This window comes from Panthera uncia, assembly GCF_023721935.1.
Source record: "Panthera uncia isolate 11264 chromosome A3 unlocalized genomic scaffold, Puncia_PCG_1.0 HiC_scaffold_12, whole genome shotgun sequence".
Taxonomy (NCBI): domain Eukaryota; kingdom Metazoa; phylum Chordata; class Mammalia; order Carnivora; family Felidae; genus Panthera; species Panthera uncia.
Window position 1 is genome coordinate 17706784 of NW_026057579.1, and position 15817 is coordinate 17722600.

The following is a 15817-nucleotide window of genomic DNA, read 5'->3' on the forward strand; positions in this document are numbered from 1 at the left end:
AATGTTCCATGTGCACTTGAGAAGAATGTGTATTCTGCTACTTTAGGATAAAATGTTAAGCCTATCTGGTCCAGTGTGTCACTCAGAGCCTTGTTTCCTTGTTGATTCTCTGCTTAGATGATCTGTCCATTGCTGTAAGTGGAGTGTTACAGTCCCCTACTATTATGGCATTATTGTCAATGAGTTTCTTCATGTTTGTGATGAAATGATTTATATATTTGGGTGTTCCAAGTTGGGGGCATAAATATTTACAATTGTTAGATCTTGGTGGATAGACCCTTTAATTATGATATAATGCCCTTTTTCATCTCTTGTTACATTCTTTGTTTTAAAGTCTAGTTTGCCTGATAGAAGTATGGCTACTCTGGCTTTCTTTTGACATTCATTAGCATGATAAATGGTTCTCTTTCAATCTGCAAGTGTCTTTATGTCTAAAATGAGTCTCTTGTATGCAGCATATAGATGGATGTGGGGTTTTTTTATCCATTCTGATACCCTATGTCTTTTGATTGGAGCATTTAGTCCATTTACATTCAGAGTGATTATTGAAAGATATGAATTTAGTGCCATTGTGTTACCTGTTGAGATGGTGTTTCTGGTAATGTTCTCTGGTCCTTTGTAGCCTTTGTTGCTTTGGTCTTTTTTTTCCTCCACTCAAAGAGTCCCCCTAAAAATGTCTTGCAGGACTGGATTAGGGTCATGAACTGCTTTAGTTTTTGCTTGCCAGGCACAGGGTTGGGAAGAGGGGAGAGTTGGTGTAAGTTGGTCTGCCTCCACTGGGAGCCACTGTGTTGCTCTCTGAAATCCCACCATGCTAGTGTTAGGGGGGAAATGTTGCAACTCTAATCTCTCGGCCCTAGACAGGGGATCTCACATGCCCCTACTGTTCAGCTAGCCCTCACAGATAGGAAGGGCAGTCAGCTTGCCCTGCACCATAGCTCTCCTGTATTTTTTCTTTGGCATGCTGCTGGGATTCAAAACTCAAAGTCTTAAGGGGCCCGGCATCATGCAGACCTGCCCCCTTCTGCAGAGTAGAGCCTCTCCACTCTGCATCTGATGTCCTTTGTCCCAGAAAAACAATCCTAACCCTGCACAGTGTGTGGAATCTATGGTGTAGCACATCTAAGAGCAGCAAAAAGGTTATATGCCCTCTGTGTGTGCTTCTGTCCCCTGCTGATGATAGATCTTTTGCTGGTGCCTATGGGATCTTTTGTCCTTGGAGAGGCAATATACCCTCTTCCAAAAGTACTCCAGGAAGGGGAATGTTCTCTGCCACTATGCCTGGATATTCCTACACCATGTTATGTACTCCAGGGCCAGCACCCTGTTCCCCAGGAGCATGCACCACAGCTCCACTCTGGAAAAAGTCGTGCACTTCCAAAACCTCAGCGTGAGCTCTACAAGCGGTCTGCAAAAAAAAACGCTGCTACACTCAGTATCTCTCACTCCCCAGTTAATGGTCCAGACAGGTTTTCCTTTTGTGTGAATCCAATGCCACATTCTCACATTCCTCTCTCTTTCTCTCCCTTTTGTCTCTTCATGGAAAGGGTTCCCTCCTCTCTGCTGCACTGCTGTTTTCTCTCCCTCAGCTCACTTCCATGCACCTTGCACCTGCCACACTGTCTCCCTCCAAACTTGGAAATACTTCTGCCACTCCACAGATCAATTTCCTGGGTGTTCAAAGTGATCTGACTGCACTACAGCTGTGTTTGAGAAATGAGGAAAGTCCAGGGTCCCCCTATTTCTTCACCATCTTAACTCTTCCTGTAGCAGATCATAATTTTAAAGTGGCTGTTATAACTATGCTTCATGAAGTAAGGGATTACATGTTTATAATAAATGAAAAGAGAAACTATTTAAAAAAAAAACTAAATGGCAATTCTAGAACAGAAAAAAAAATAATATTTGAAATTAAAAATTTAGTGGGTAGGCTTAACAACAGAATGAAGACACCAAAGGAAAAAAATCAAAGACCTTGGGGCACCTGGGTGGCTCAGTCAGTTGAGCTTCTGACTTCAGCTGATATCATGATCTCACGGTTCATGAGTTTGAGCCCCGAGTCAGGCTCTGTGCTGACGGCTCAGAGCCTGGAGCCTGCTTTGGATTCTGTGTCTTGATCTTTCTGCCCCTCCCCCACTCACACTCTGTGTGTATGTCTCTCTCTCTCTCAAGAATAAACATTAAAAAAAAGTCAAAGACCTTGAAGTTATATCAGTAGAAAGTATCTAGTCTGAAGAACAAAGAGAAAAAAGCTTGAGAAAAAAAATGAACAGAGACTCAGAAAGCTATGAAACAATCCCAAAATGTCTAACACATGTAACTGACTCTTCTCTTGAAGGGGAGAAACTACCAAAGAGAATAAAATTTTTTTGAAGAAACAATAGCCCAAATTTGGTAAAAGACATGCATTTACAGATTCAAGAAGCCCAGTATATTCCAAGTAGCATAAATACAAAGAAAACTTCCCTTAGACACACTGTAGTCAAACTGCTGAAAATCAAAGATAAAGGGAAAATCTTGAAGGTAGCCAGAAAAAAAAATTACATTTCATATGAGAATAGGAGGAATAACTCACATGATCCTGAATTCTCATCAGAAACAATGGAGGCCAATATCTGATAAAGGGTTAATATCCAAACTATACAAGGAACTCATAAACTCAATAGCAGAAAAACAACCCAATTAAAAAATGGGTAAAGGACCTAAGTAGACATTTTTCTGAAAAAGACATACTGGTACATGAAAAGGTGTTCAACATAACTGATCATCAATTAGATGCAAATCAAAACCACAATGAGATATCACCTCATGCTTGTTAGAATGGCTACTATCAAAAAGACAAGGGAAAAATGTTAGCGAGGATGTGGAGAAAAGGGAATGCTCGTACACTGTTGGTGGAAGTAAAGTGGTATGACCACTATGGAAAACAGTCTGAAGCTTTCTCAAGAAATTAAAGATAGAATCACCATACGATCTGTAAGTCCCACTTCTGGGTGTATGTCCAAAGGAAGTGAAACCATTATCTCAAAGAGGTATCTGTACTTCCATGTTCATTGTAGCACTACTCACAATAGCCAAAGCATGGAAACAACCTAGTGTCCGACAACAGGTGAATCAAGAAAATGTGATATATTTATACAATGAGATGCCATTCAGTCTTAGAGAGGAAATCCTGTCACTTACAACAACATGGATGGACCTTGAGGGCATTATGCTAAGTGAAATAAATCAGAGAAAGAGAGAAAGACAAATACTGCATGGTATCACTTATATGTGGAATCTTTAAAAAAAAAAAAAAAGTCAAATGCATAGAAACAGAGGAGAAAAGTGGTTGCCAGGGGGCTAGAGGATAAGGAAAATAGGTTGGTAAAAGACTACAAACTTCAGCTATAAGATGAATAAGGTCTGAGGATCTCATGTATAGCACAGTAACTATAGTTGAGAACACTGTATTGTATAATTGAATGTTTCTAAAAGAGTAGAATTTAAATGTTCTTATCACCCACCCCCACAAAAGGTAAATATATGAGGTGATGGATGTGTTAATTAACTCAATGGGGGAAATCCTTTCACAATGTGTGTGTGTGTGTGTATGTGTGTGTGAGTGTGTATAAAATCACATGTTATACACTTTAAATTCCTTATCAATGTTGTCAATTATACCTCAATAAAACTGAAAGAAAGAAAACAAATAATTGAGGCCAGAAACCAGCGGGCCAACATCTCTAAAGAACTGAAAGTAAAACTTTTCAAACCAGAATTCTATATCCACCAAAACTATCCTTTAAAAACAAAGGTAAAATAAAGGTATTTCCAGATAAAGGGAAACTTAAAAAATTCACCATTAGCAGAGCTTAATGCAAAAAATGTTAAAGTTCTCAGGCTGAAGCCAAATAATGTAAGAGGGGAAATTTGGATCATTAGAAACAAAGGAAGAGGATAGGAAATGGTAAACAGCTAGGTAAATACAAAATCAAATCTCTCATCCCCACTCTGCTCCACCCAAGCCTGCTTTTCCAGTAGGTTTACTTATCTCAGTGATTAAAACTCCATTTTCACAGTTCCCCAGGCAAAAAAACAAAAACAAAGCCTTGGCATGAGCTCTTCTTCCTCTCACACCCCAGCAAGTGTTCTTGGCTCTACTTTCCAATCAATATATATTCAGAATCTGACCGTTCTTTTTATCCCTATTTACCTTCCTGGTCCAAGCCCCTGCTATCTCTCACCTGGATTACTGCAATAGTCTGTTCATCAATCCTCCCTAATTTACCCTTGCTACCATAGAGTAAATGGCACATGACACAGTCACTCTGCTGGTCAACACTCTCCATTGGCTTCCCACCTCGCCCAGAAAAGAACACAATTCTTGTCACAGTCTACAAAGTCCCCATGTGGTATGACCCCTGCCACTTCTCTGCCCTTCTTCCCCCACCCCCTCTCCTTGCTTACTCTGATCTGGCCACCTTGGCTTCCTTGCTGTTCCACAAACACATTAGCATACTCCTGCCTCCGGGACTCACTTCTCTCCCCATTACTCTTTTCTGATATGTAAGAGCAGGCTCACTCCTTCACTTCTCTGTCTACATGATGCCTTATCCATCCTAACCATCCTAAATAAACCAACAATACAACATACATTCTCTTCCTCCCATGTCTTATGTTAGTTTTCTGCATAACACTTATTGTCTTCATATTTAAATGTTTGTTGAACAAATGAATGGCCCAAATACCTAGAATACAAGGCTGAAGGCTCAGATAAAGGCCTAAGAGAGCTCAAAGGAGGAAACAAGTATTTATTGAGCATCACCCGTTTCTAGCACTGTTGGCTAAGTTATATCATTTGATCTTCATGACCATCCTGTTAACTAATTTGTTGTCATTAATTTAGAGAGAGATATTGAGGCCCAGAGAGGTAAAGAGATTGCCAAGGTTACGTGCATAGTAAATGGTGGCAGAATTCAAACCTAGATCTTTATAATTTCACTTAGATATTCATTTCATAACTCAGCTCCCCAAACCGTATCTGGTGCAGGTGAGGGAAGAGGGAGGAAGTATCTGGAACAGTTTCCTGGAAGAGGTGGCACCTTGGTTCCTGTGAGATAATAAAAAAAAGTATCTATTAGTCTGTCCCTGGTTCCTAGCACAGAACTGCTAAAACCCTTGTAATTCCCTAAGTGATAAGAGCACTAGAAGCATCTTTTGTTCTAATATTTGGTCTTTGACCCTAATTCCTGACACAGGGCTTCTAAATCCCTTGGAATCTCCTGGATGACAGCAGTATCTTTTGTTCTATTGAGGTGACTCTTGGTGGGCTTCTGGATGAGGGCCGGTCACCAGAACGACAAAGCCATAATGAGAAGCTTGGAATTTTCAGCCCTATGCCCCCATTCTCCAGAGAGGGAGGACGGGCTGGAAAATGACTTAATAACTTGATTACACCTACATGATGAAGCTTCCATAAAATCCCAATTGTATGGGGTTTGGAGAGCTTCCAGGTTGGTAAACATGTGGAGGTGCTGGGAGAATGGAGTGCTCAGAGAGGGCATGGAAGCTCCTCATCCTTTCCCATGTATCCTGCCCGATACATCTCTTCCATCTGGATGTATCATCTGTAACCTCTATCATATCCATTTAAAATAAATATAAGAATTAATTAAACTGTTTTCCTGAGTTCTGTGGCCACTCTAGCAAATTAATCAAACCTGAAAAGGGGGTTGTGGGAACCTCCAATTTATAGCTGATCAGTTAGAAGCATGGGTGACAACATGGACTTTCAATTGGAATCTGAAGTGAGGGGGTGGGGGACAGTCTTGTAGGACTGAGCCCTTAACCTGTGGGACCTGATGCTACCTCCAGGTAGACTATGTCTGAATTAAGTTAGGACACCCAGCTGATGTCTCAGAATTGCTAGGTGTGGGGAAAAACCCACACACCTGGTGTCAGAAGTGTTGCAAGTGTGATAGTAGTATGAGTAAAGGAGACACATAGGAAAGTTTCTCCTAACATAGTTCCAAGGGATTAGGTATAGGCAAGAGGTTAGCATTGCTCACACTTACAAGGAGTTGGATGGAGTATAAATTTGCTAAAAGGAAAGGGACATTCTAAGACATATTATGTAAGAGATGAGGTGATACCGAGAGCAACCCTTTCTGCTTCACAATTCTGCCTAAATTTCTCAACAATTACAGTTGTCCCCAACTGGAGCCAGTGACCTAGACAGTAAGGATTGTGAAACTGAATAGAGTGGAGCCAGGAGGCCAGAAGGGGGAGCTCTCACACTGTACCACTCAACAGCACTTCTCAGACCCAACAGATAGAGTTGTATCTTGAATTCGCAACCCAACCAGGAAAAGCCTATTTTACTACCTCAGAAAGAGAAAGGAAGATTTTCTCCTTGCCTGGCAACAAACCAGCCAATGAGAGACTCACAACTCAGCCAATGAAAAGCCACTACAACTCCCATTTTACTCCAATGAACTTTTCATTTACAACAGCCCCTCCCAACTTCCCCCTTCTACTCTGTAAAGCAGTGTTCCTCTCCTTTGTGCTCCCCACTTGCCTATGGCTTTTGCTGTAGCTGGCTTGTCCTGAATTGCAATTCCTCTGTGATTCCTGAATAAACCCGTTTTGCTGGGGAAAAGACTGGCTGTTTCACTTCCTTTTTTTGTTAGTTTGTTTTAATGTTTATTTATTATTTTGAGAGAGACAGAGCGTGAACAGGGGAGAAGCAGAGAGAGAAGGAGACACAGAATCTGGGGCAGGCTTTAGGCTCTGAGCAGTCAGCACAGAGCCCGATGCAGGGCTTGAACTCACCGACCAGGAGATCATGACCTGAGCTGAAGTCAACACTCAACCGACTGAGCCACCCAGGTGCCCCTGGCTGTTTTACTTCTAAGGTCAACAGGATGATAATCTAATGATCTCTTATCCTTATAGATTGCTTTAGAGTTTACAAAGTACTTTCACATATACTACCTCATTGATCCTGTGACAGTTCTGTAACTAGGATAAGGCAAGTATTATTTTCCCCATTTCATATATGAGGAAGTGAAGGCTCAGTTATTAGACACCAACACAGGTCTTTCCACTTGAGGGTCAGTGCTCTTTCAAGGTAGTGAGATCTCCAGCCTTGAAGTGTTTGGTGGAAGACACAGGACTCCATGTCAGATTGGGGTGTGTGTGTGTGTGTGTGTGTGTGTGTGTGAACAATGGTAAAAGAACAAGACAAACTCTGTGGGCTTCATGATCCTGGTTCAATCAGTTTTATAAACAAGTATTTATGATAAAATATATACAGATGGTCCCAGACTTATGACAGTTTATGATTTTCCTACTTTATGATGGTGTGAAAGTGATACACAGTAGACATTGTACTTCGAGTTTTGAATATTGGTCTTTTCCCAGGCCAGTGATATGCAGATACCCTCTTCTGACCCTGAGCACTGGCATCAAGCTGCAGCTCCCAGTCAGCCACGTGATCATGAGATGAACAGTCAACACACTTACAGTCCTCTGTAACCATACACCTGCTCTGTTTTTGACCTTCAATATAGCATTCAATAAATTACATAAGATATTCAACACTGTTACGAAATCGTTTCTGTGTTCGATAATTTTGCCCAACTGTAGGCTCACATAAGTGTTCTCGGCACATTTAAGCTCAGCTAGGCTAAGCTATGATATTCAGCATTTTCAACTTACGATATTTTCTTTAATTTTTTAATTTTATTTTTTTAAGCATGTGCTTGAGAGAGCGTGCACAAGCAGGGGAGAGGGGCAGAGGGAGAGAAAGAGAGAATCTTAAGCAGGCTCCATGCTCAGTGCAGAGTCTGACACGGGGCTCGATCCCATGACCCTGGGATCATGACCTGAGCAGAAATCAAGAGATGTTCAACCGACTGAGCCACCCAGGTGCCCCACCTTACGATATTTTTAATTTATGGTGAGTCTGTCAGAACATAATCTGATTGTGAATGGAGGAAGATCTGTGTAACATAAAATTTAACATTGTAATCATTAAAAAAAATGTGTTTTAACATTTATTTATTTTTGAGACAGGGAGAGACAGCATGAATGGGGGAGGGTCAGAAAGAGAGGGAGACACAGAATCTGAAACAGGCTCCAGGCTCTGAGCTGTCAGCACAGAGTCTGACACGGGGCTCGAACTCGCGGACCGTGAGATCCTGACCTGAGCCGAAGTCGGATGCTTAACCAACTGAGCCACCCAGGCGCCCCAGTAATCATTTTTAAATGTACAGTTCAGTGACATTAAGTGCATTCACAATGTTGTGCAACCATCACCACTGTTTTCAGAATTTTTTTTGTCATCCCAAACTAAAACTCTGTACCCATTAAACAATAACTCTCCGTTCTCCTGAAAACTATCATTCTACTTTCTGTCTCTATGAATGTAACTATTCTGGGTACCTCATAAGAGTACAAATACAATATTTGTCCTCTTGTGTCTGGCTTAATTCACTTGGCAAAATGTTTTGTGGCATTTATCAGAATTTCACTCCTTTTTAAGCCTGAATGATATTCATCATATATTTTTACCACATTTTGGTATTTTTTCATTGTTGCCATGGTTCAGTCTTGCTGACAAAAGACCGCAGCCTCCTTCATCAGAAATATTTTTCTTTAGGCTGCCAGTCCTAAGATCAAAATATACCAGCATACTATCTCCTTACCCCAGGGAAGCTCCTCCTACCCCCACCCCCTATGCAAGCAGGGCTATTTGCACAGAGAATTACCTACTTGGGATGGGATCCCATTGTGAGGACCCGACTTCCTAGAAGTTTCTAGTCTTCTAGAAGACAGTACTGTGCAAGGGCCAGGCACTAGAACTTTCCTTTCCTTGAAGAATAGAAATGGCAAAATATTCCAGTTCCTCTTCCTTCCCCAAACTCAGAAATGTAGCCCAGCTGCTCAAATTGCCTGGGCCAGGGAGTGAGAGAAAGGTGGCCCGTGGGGAACAGTCACAGTTTTTCCCCTGTTCCCTCACACAATCTCCCAAGAACCCTCCATCCTGCGTAGCCACTGCCCACTAAATGCCAGAACAGGGTGGTGTGGCCACCTGTTGGGCACCGGGGGTGGTGCAGCCTTGGGGCCCAGAGAGGCCACAAGGTCCACACAGGGATCCCTGCTCTACGCCATCACTGGGGAAGGAAAGGGCTTGCAGGCTGAAATTGTTTCTGGAGAAGCTAGATAAAAAGCAAAAATAAAAAACAAAAGCAGCCCCTACATCCAGACAATGGAATTTAATTCAACGCTGAAAAAGAAATGAGCGATCAAGCTTAAAAAGACACAGGAAACTTAAATGCAAATTGCTAAGTGAAGGCAGCCAATCTGAAGAGGCTACATACTGTGCGATTCCAAAGATAGAACATTCTGGAAAAGGTAAAACTGGAGACAATAAAAAGATCAGTTGTAGCCAGGGGTTGTGGGGGCAGGGAGGGAGAGAAGAATGAGTAGGCTGAGCACAGGGCATTTCTGTAGCAGTGAGACCACTGGGTAGGGTACTATAATGGTGGATACATGCTGTCATACATTTGTCAAAACCCAGGGAATGTGCAACACTGGGAGTGATCCTTAATGAAAACAATGGACTCGGGGTGATTGTGATGTGTCAGTACAGGCTCACGGACTGGAACCGATGCTCCCCTCTAGAGGCGGGTGTTGGTGGTGCTAGAGGCCGGGGGTGGGGGTGGGCAGGGGGTGGATATGGGAACTCTCTGTACTAGCTGTTCAGTTTTGTTGTGAACCTGAAACCGCTCTAAAATATAAAGTCTACAAAACCAAACTCTGTGCTGTGTCACAAGGAGGGCCACTTTGATCCACACAGCAGTCAGTCACTCAGTTTCAGACTCAGAAAGCCCTGCTCTCCCCCAGGAGCCCTCACAGCCCCTCTCTCTCTCTTCTGGTGCCTTTTCCCCATGGGCAGGGACAACAGCCACTCCTTCACCCTTTTCGCGAAGTGTAGGAAGAAGCTCTCTAGAGTCGCTTCAAGTCCTCTGTTCTATTCCAGCTTAAATGTCACCTCCTCGTCAAGTCTTCCTTGACCACCCTGACCCCCAGCCTCTGCCCATCCCATCTGGTTTTGGGCCCAGCCCTCATCACTACCTGAAATTAGCTACTCCCTTACACATTTCTTTTACATTGCCCCATGACAGAATATAAGCCCCACCAAAGCAGGCACTGTCCCTAGTGATCAGAACAGTGGGTGGCACAGAGTAAGAGCTCAAAAAGGCTTGTTGACGGACTGAATAGTTGTGTTACCGACCAGCTGCATAACCTGGGGCAAGGTAGTTAAACTTCTCCGGACCCCAGTCTCCTCATCTGTAAAATGGGCAATTAGACTTAATGATCATCATCTCTTCTTGCTGCAGTGCTCTGAGCATTCCAGCAAGCGTCAGAATGACCTTGTTATTCCACTTGAGGGCTTCTGCCAGGCCACGGGGTGACTTCGAGGTATTTAGGGAGAGAATTCCTAGCGACCCAACGTTGCCTGACCTCCCGGGCTAGGTGTGTGGGTGGAGAGGTCCAAATGTGTGCTGGGTGGGGGCGCCTGGGTGGCTCAGTCAGTTAAGCATCTGACTCTCTATTTTGGCTCAGGTCGCGATTTCACGGTTGTGGGATTGAGCCCCGTGTTGGGCTCTGTACTGACAGCATGGGGCCTGCTTGCGATTCACTCTCTCCGCACCCCCCCACCTCTTTCTGCTGCTCCCCTGCTTGTGCGCTATGTTTCAAATATAAAAAGTTTTTTAAAAAAGGGGTGCCGGATGAATTGGGGCCCGGGGAGTCCCTAGAAGTACATTCTAGGAGTCCCCTAGAACGTAAACTCCAAGACAGCAAGGATCTTGTGTTTGTCTATCCCACATGCCGAGAACAGTGCCTGGCACACAGTAGTCTCCATAGTGCATGAGTGAAGCACACACAGTGCAGGTATTTCCCTTCCCGGGCGAGTATTGTCTGGGTCATGTGTGGGATGAAAATAGCAATGATCGTCCCTCCCATTGGCGGAGCCCTCTGCAAAGTGTTTGCACCTGCATCATCTCATGTGCGCCTCATGACAACCCCACGAGATTAGTCCCATTAAGTGTTATTATCCCCAGTTTACGGATGAGCTAACTGAGGCTCAAGGAATTTGACCTGCTCAAGGCCACATAGCTGGTAAATGGCAGAGCCTGATCTCGGACCCAGTGCTTGGGTGTGTTGCTGGTCACGCAAAGCCCTGAGTGTGAGCAGGAGAAGGAAGCCTGGTGTTACACCCAGGCCCTGAAGAGAGAAAAAGAGGAACAGAGAAAAGTGCTATGAGCCCCGGAGAGTTCATGGGGCTGAGCCCACGGGGTGCTGCCTGGGGTGGAGGCTAAGTGAGCAGCAGGGGGAAGGGGCAGAGACCTCCCTCCTCATCCCCTCGCCCCCGACCCCGGCCTCCAGAGGCCGATGACCCCATGCAGGGAGCTGCTAGAGAGACTGCTAGCCTCACGTAGGCTCCACTGCCCCTCAGGCCCAGACACGCACGGCTCCAGAAAGGTCCTTCATAGGGCACAGAAGCCAAGGATGTGGGCAAACTGGTTTGAGGCACACAAAAGCCAACTCAAAGCTTCTTCCCTTTCCCGCACGATGCACGTACCTGCCCCTCACCCCTACGCCAAGGAGAACTCTTCAAAATGACATTTACCCACCTCCAAATCTGACTTTGCCAAAGTCACTCTCGTGTCACCCCGAGTCATACCTATACACACAGCCGCCCAGACTGCTCCCCGTGGGGGCCCCCAAGCACAGTCCTGTCCTGCCCTCACCCACCTCCACCTGTGGAAGCCGTCTGGCCTCATCCTGCAGAGTCTTCTCTGCTTTCTGGGCCTAAAGTGCCTGCCCTCTCCTGTATGCCAAAGCCTGCGGCAGGCCCTCTGCCCTGGCTCCTACCACTGGAGCCTTCCACACCGTTAATGCATATGTGTGACTACTTCCCCTCCGCAGCTGTCAACCCAACCCCCCCAACCCCCATGGGTAAAACTCAAGCCCCCAGGCTGGGCCCGACCTGGCACAGGGGTCACAGAAGCGGTCACCTTGCACCAGCCCATGTCAGGGAGCCCCGGGGGCGGTCAGAGGCCATCACACATCCCTGAGGACTTTTCCCCAGAAGCCACCAGGCAGCGATGAGGAAATGGGAGGTGGGGTAGAGGCCGGAACAAATGGGAGCCCACACACCTGCCTGTGTTAGTCACCGAGGGCATGCAGCCGAGCCGAAGTCATCTCTAAAGCTGGTGCAAGCAGGACAGGTGGGAAGAGGGAGGGCCCATCCGCAAAACTGGTGGGAAGACGCACTGGGTCAAAATGTCCTTCTCTTGCTGGAGGGACAGTTTTCCTTCCGGACTCCCCAGTAAGACTCAAAATAGCAAGAAGAGGATGTCTTGATCAATCACAGGCTATATTTTGGGTTTGCTCCATCAGTCAATATGGGCCCCGTGGCCTCCCTTCCTGCTGTGTGCCAGACCCTAGAACTTAGATTCTACCTTCTGGCTTCAGATGGAGCTTGGGACGCAGCTTTCCCTGCCTGCAGCTCTGGAAATGGGCGCCGGAGCTCCACCAAACAGACGGTTATTACCGCCAAGTGTAGCTAATAGTTATTTATTGATCACATGTTCGTTGATTGCCTACTCTCCCGGGCCTCGTGCTAGGGACTTCACACGCATTCTCATTTACTTAGTGGGGTAGCTCCCGCAGATGATTCTGGTGGCTCCTGTGGGGAGGGGGCGAATCCAACCTGGGTGGGGTGACCAGATGCCCTGACTTGCCCTGGACAGTCCCGTTATATGTCTGTTGTCCCAGTATCACCATCAACAGAGCCACCTCTCATTCTCGGAAGTGACCTGATGAGGAGATAAATGATGGGTTTGGGGGACTCTCCCTGGCCTGGCGCCGGGGAGCTGTGTGTGATGCACCTGTTCCCCAGAGTCACCTGGGTGTTGCCAGGCGGACACTAGAGGGCGCCAGTCAGTTGTGCCTGGACTTCGCATCTCCAGAGGGCCCAGCCACCCTGCAAGGCCAATCTTGGGAAAGCAGAGGCGGCAGGTGGGGGGTGAGCTGGGAGAGTACCCAACAGAGCCCTGGCTGAGCCCCCTCCTAGCCTAGATCCAGCCTGGCCCACCTCCTCTCACACCCCCCCATCCACCCAGCCCAGCTCCTGAGCAGACAGAGCCCTCTCCCTCCAGGAACCTGGGAATCCTATGAGGGAGGAGGGGTCCCGGCACTGTTTCCGTCTCTTCCATTTCAGCCTGGCCAGGCCCCTGCCAGCCTCTTCCCCAGGATGTCGGATCCAGTATGGCTCACCCTGGGCTGGAGGCCTCAGACCATGAGGCCTGGGACTGGGCTGCAGGTGGTCGTTCTGGAAAAAATAACGAGCAGGCCAGGTACCAAGGAAACTCCTCAGCCCTCCAAGGGGTGGGTGTGGGAGTGAGGAAGACAGGGGACAGGAGGTAGAAGGGCTGATAGAGCACTTGGTTGGTTGTGTGTGTGTGGGGGGGTGGGGGGTGGGACCGGCCTTCTCCTCCTTAACCCACTCTCACTAGCCTTGAGAACTCAGGCACAATGCTCAGGCCTCAGTGTCCTCTCCCTTGGAGGGGTCAGAAGGCTTGTGGCCCACAAAGAGCCCACATCTCACCATCCTGGCCTGGCCACTGCCCCACCCAGCACTCTGCCCTGCAATCACAATCAGACACAAGATTGGTCTCCAGGGGGACAAACTGTTCCCGTTCAGACAAAACCCTGGCCCCGGCCCAGATGACTCCTCTCCAGCAGTGGGTCTGAGATTGCTGGGGCACCGAGGCCCAGAGCAGGGGTGAGCATGTCTGCTTCCTTAAACCGGACGCCCCCAGGCATCTATCTTCAGTCCTCTCCCTGAGAAGGCTGCACCAAGGGCAGGCCTGGGGAATGTTAGAAGCTTTGGTGCCCAACAGACTTGGGCATGGGTTGCAGCTCTGATGTTGGTAGCTGGGTGACGGTTGGCGAGTCATTTAACTTCTTTAAGCCTCAGATGACTCACTTTCAAAAGGTACTCAGAGGATCTATTTCGTAAGGCTGGTGTAAGATTAAATGCAATGACGAACATAAAGTGCACAGCTCAGGGCCTGGCACCCAAGTGAACAGCGAGCAGTGCTCACAGTGGAGGACGCCCAGAGCAGCGCCAGCGTGGCCCTTTAGCCCCAGCCCAGCTTTCCCTCTGTCACAGGAGTCCTTGTCCGTGAGAGAAGAACAAAGACGGACCTTGCAATGCAATGTGGTACGCATGATACACACGGCTGAACCTTCTGTTTGACAGTGACATTGATGGATGTAGGCAGCCACGGATGCCTCCATGCCAACAGTTTCAACCTTTTCAAGAATCACTCATTCAGGGGTGCCTGGGTGGCTCAGTCGGTTAAGCATCCAATTCTTGATTTCGGCTCAGGTCATGATCTCACAGTTTGTGGGACGGAGCCCCGCATCGGTTTCCGTGCTGACAGAATGGAGCCTGCTTGAGATTCTCTTTCTTCCTCCCTCTCTCTCTGAAAATAAATAAATAAGCATTTCAAAAAGAAAAAGGATCATTCATTCATTCATTCACTCATTCTTTCGTCTCAGATTACAACTGTTGTCCTGACATAATTATTAATAGCCTCCTTTCATTCTTGAAGTGTCCCAGTTTGGATGATAAATTATGTGATCGCCCTACTTTGCCAGATCCTGTGCTAGGCACTGGAGATTGGGAGAGGGATGATGGGCACTCCCCCTGCCCTCCAGGGCTCCCTCCACGGAGACTCTGGAATGCAGTGTGAAAAGTGGGGCTGGGTGGCTCAGTCGGTTGAGCGTCCGACTTTGGCTCAGCTCGTGATCTCACGGTCTGTGAGTTCGAGCCCCGCGTCAGGCTCTCTGCTATCAGCGTAGAGCATGCTTCGAATCCTCTGTTCCACTCTCTCTCTATCCCCCCCTACTCATGCTCTCTACCTCAAAACTAAATAAACGTTAAAAAAAAAAAAGAGTTACAAATATCCCATCTGTTCTATGGGATCGTAGAACACGACAGTGATCTAGAGGCACACTCTGAATGGCCAGCCCCTCATAACTTACGCCAAAACACAACCCAACATTTTATGAAATGGGGGGAGTCTTAAGGAAAAGGAAAGGAGGGGCAAAAGGAAATGAAAGAGACAGATGTCTCCCGAGGATGGCTGGGGCCCGTGGCCGGAGCAGTCACCTCTGGGCTCCTGCCTGATCATCTGTGTGGTGTTGGGGCAGGGTGACCGCCCTCCCCGAGGGGCAGTAGGCAGCCAGGCGTGAGTGTGTGGGCGAGGGTGGTGCCCCCCCACACCCATGCCAGAACCAGACATGCCTTGGAATGTGGAGGCTTTAAGAGGCCACACCCCATGTCAAACATCCTCCTCCTTCCCCCACCTATGTCCTCCTGGGCGCCCCCTCCGTTAGCCGGAGAGCATGAGAGCCCCATGTTTACAACAGGGTCTGTGTCTGTCCAACCGTAGGTGTCCCACAGCAATCCTATCTGTCCCATCTCTCATCTGGGGATACATCTCATGGATCTACGTCCCCATTACCCGAGAGTCGTGACTGGGTGAAAATCATGGTAATTCACGGATCCTGGGGGAGTGTGGCCTTATTTAGATGTGCCGCCCCCAGAGGAGGAAGAGGCAGAAGGAGGGGGAGGGGGCTGAGAAGCAGATGGGAGTGAAAGGAGAAGAAAGAAGGCATAGGTGATTCTGAGAATTGAGGGTAGCTAGTGACGTCACCACGGGGAGTGTTTCACCCAGGTCAGTGGGTG

The 15817-nt window shown here is 47.1% G+C and overlaps 1 long non-coding RNA gene across 1 annotated transcript; it reads right to left on the reverse strand.

The window, feature by feature from the left end:
• Positions 1-4812: 4812 nt before the first annotated feature.
• Positions 4813-14630, reverse strand: LOC125937316 (uncharacterized). Its single transcript, XR_007462351.1, has 3 exons — positions 13222-14630; positions 12214-12745; positions 4813-5092 (listed from the first exon to the last, which is right to left on the reverse strand). It is a non-coding gene; the product is annotated as an uncharacterized LOC125937316 (long non-coding RNA).
• Between the last annotated feature and the right edge of the window lie 1187 nt (positions 14631-15817).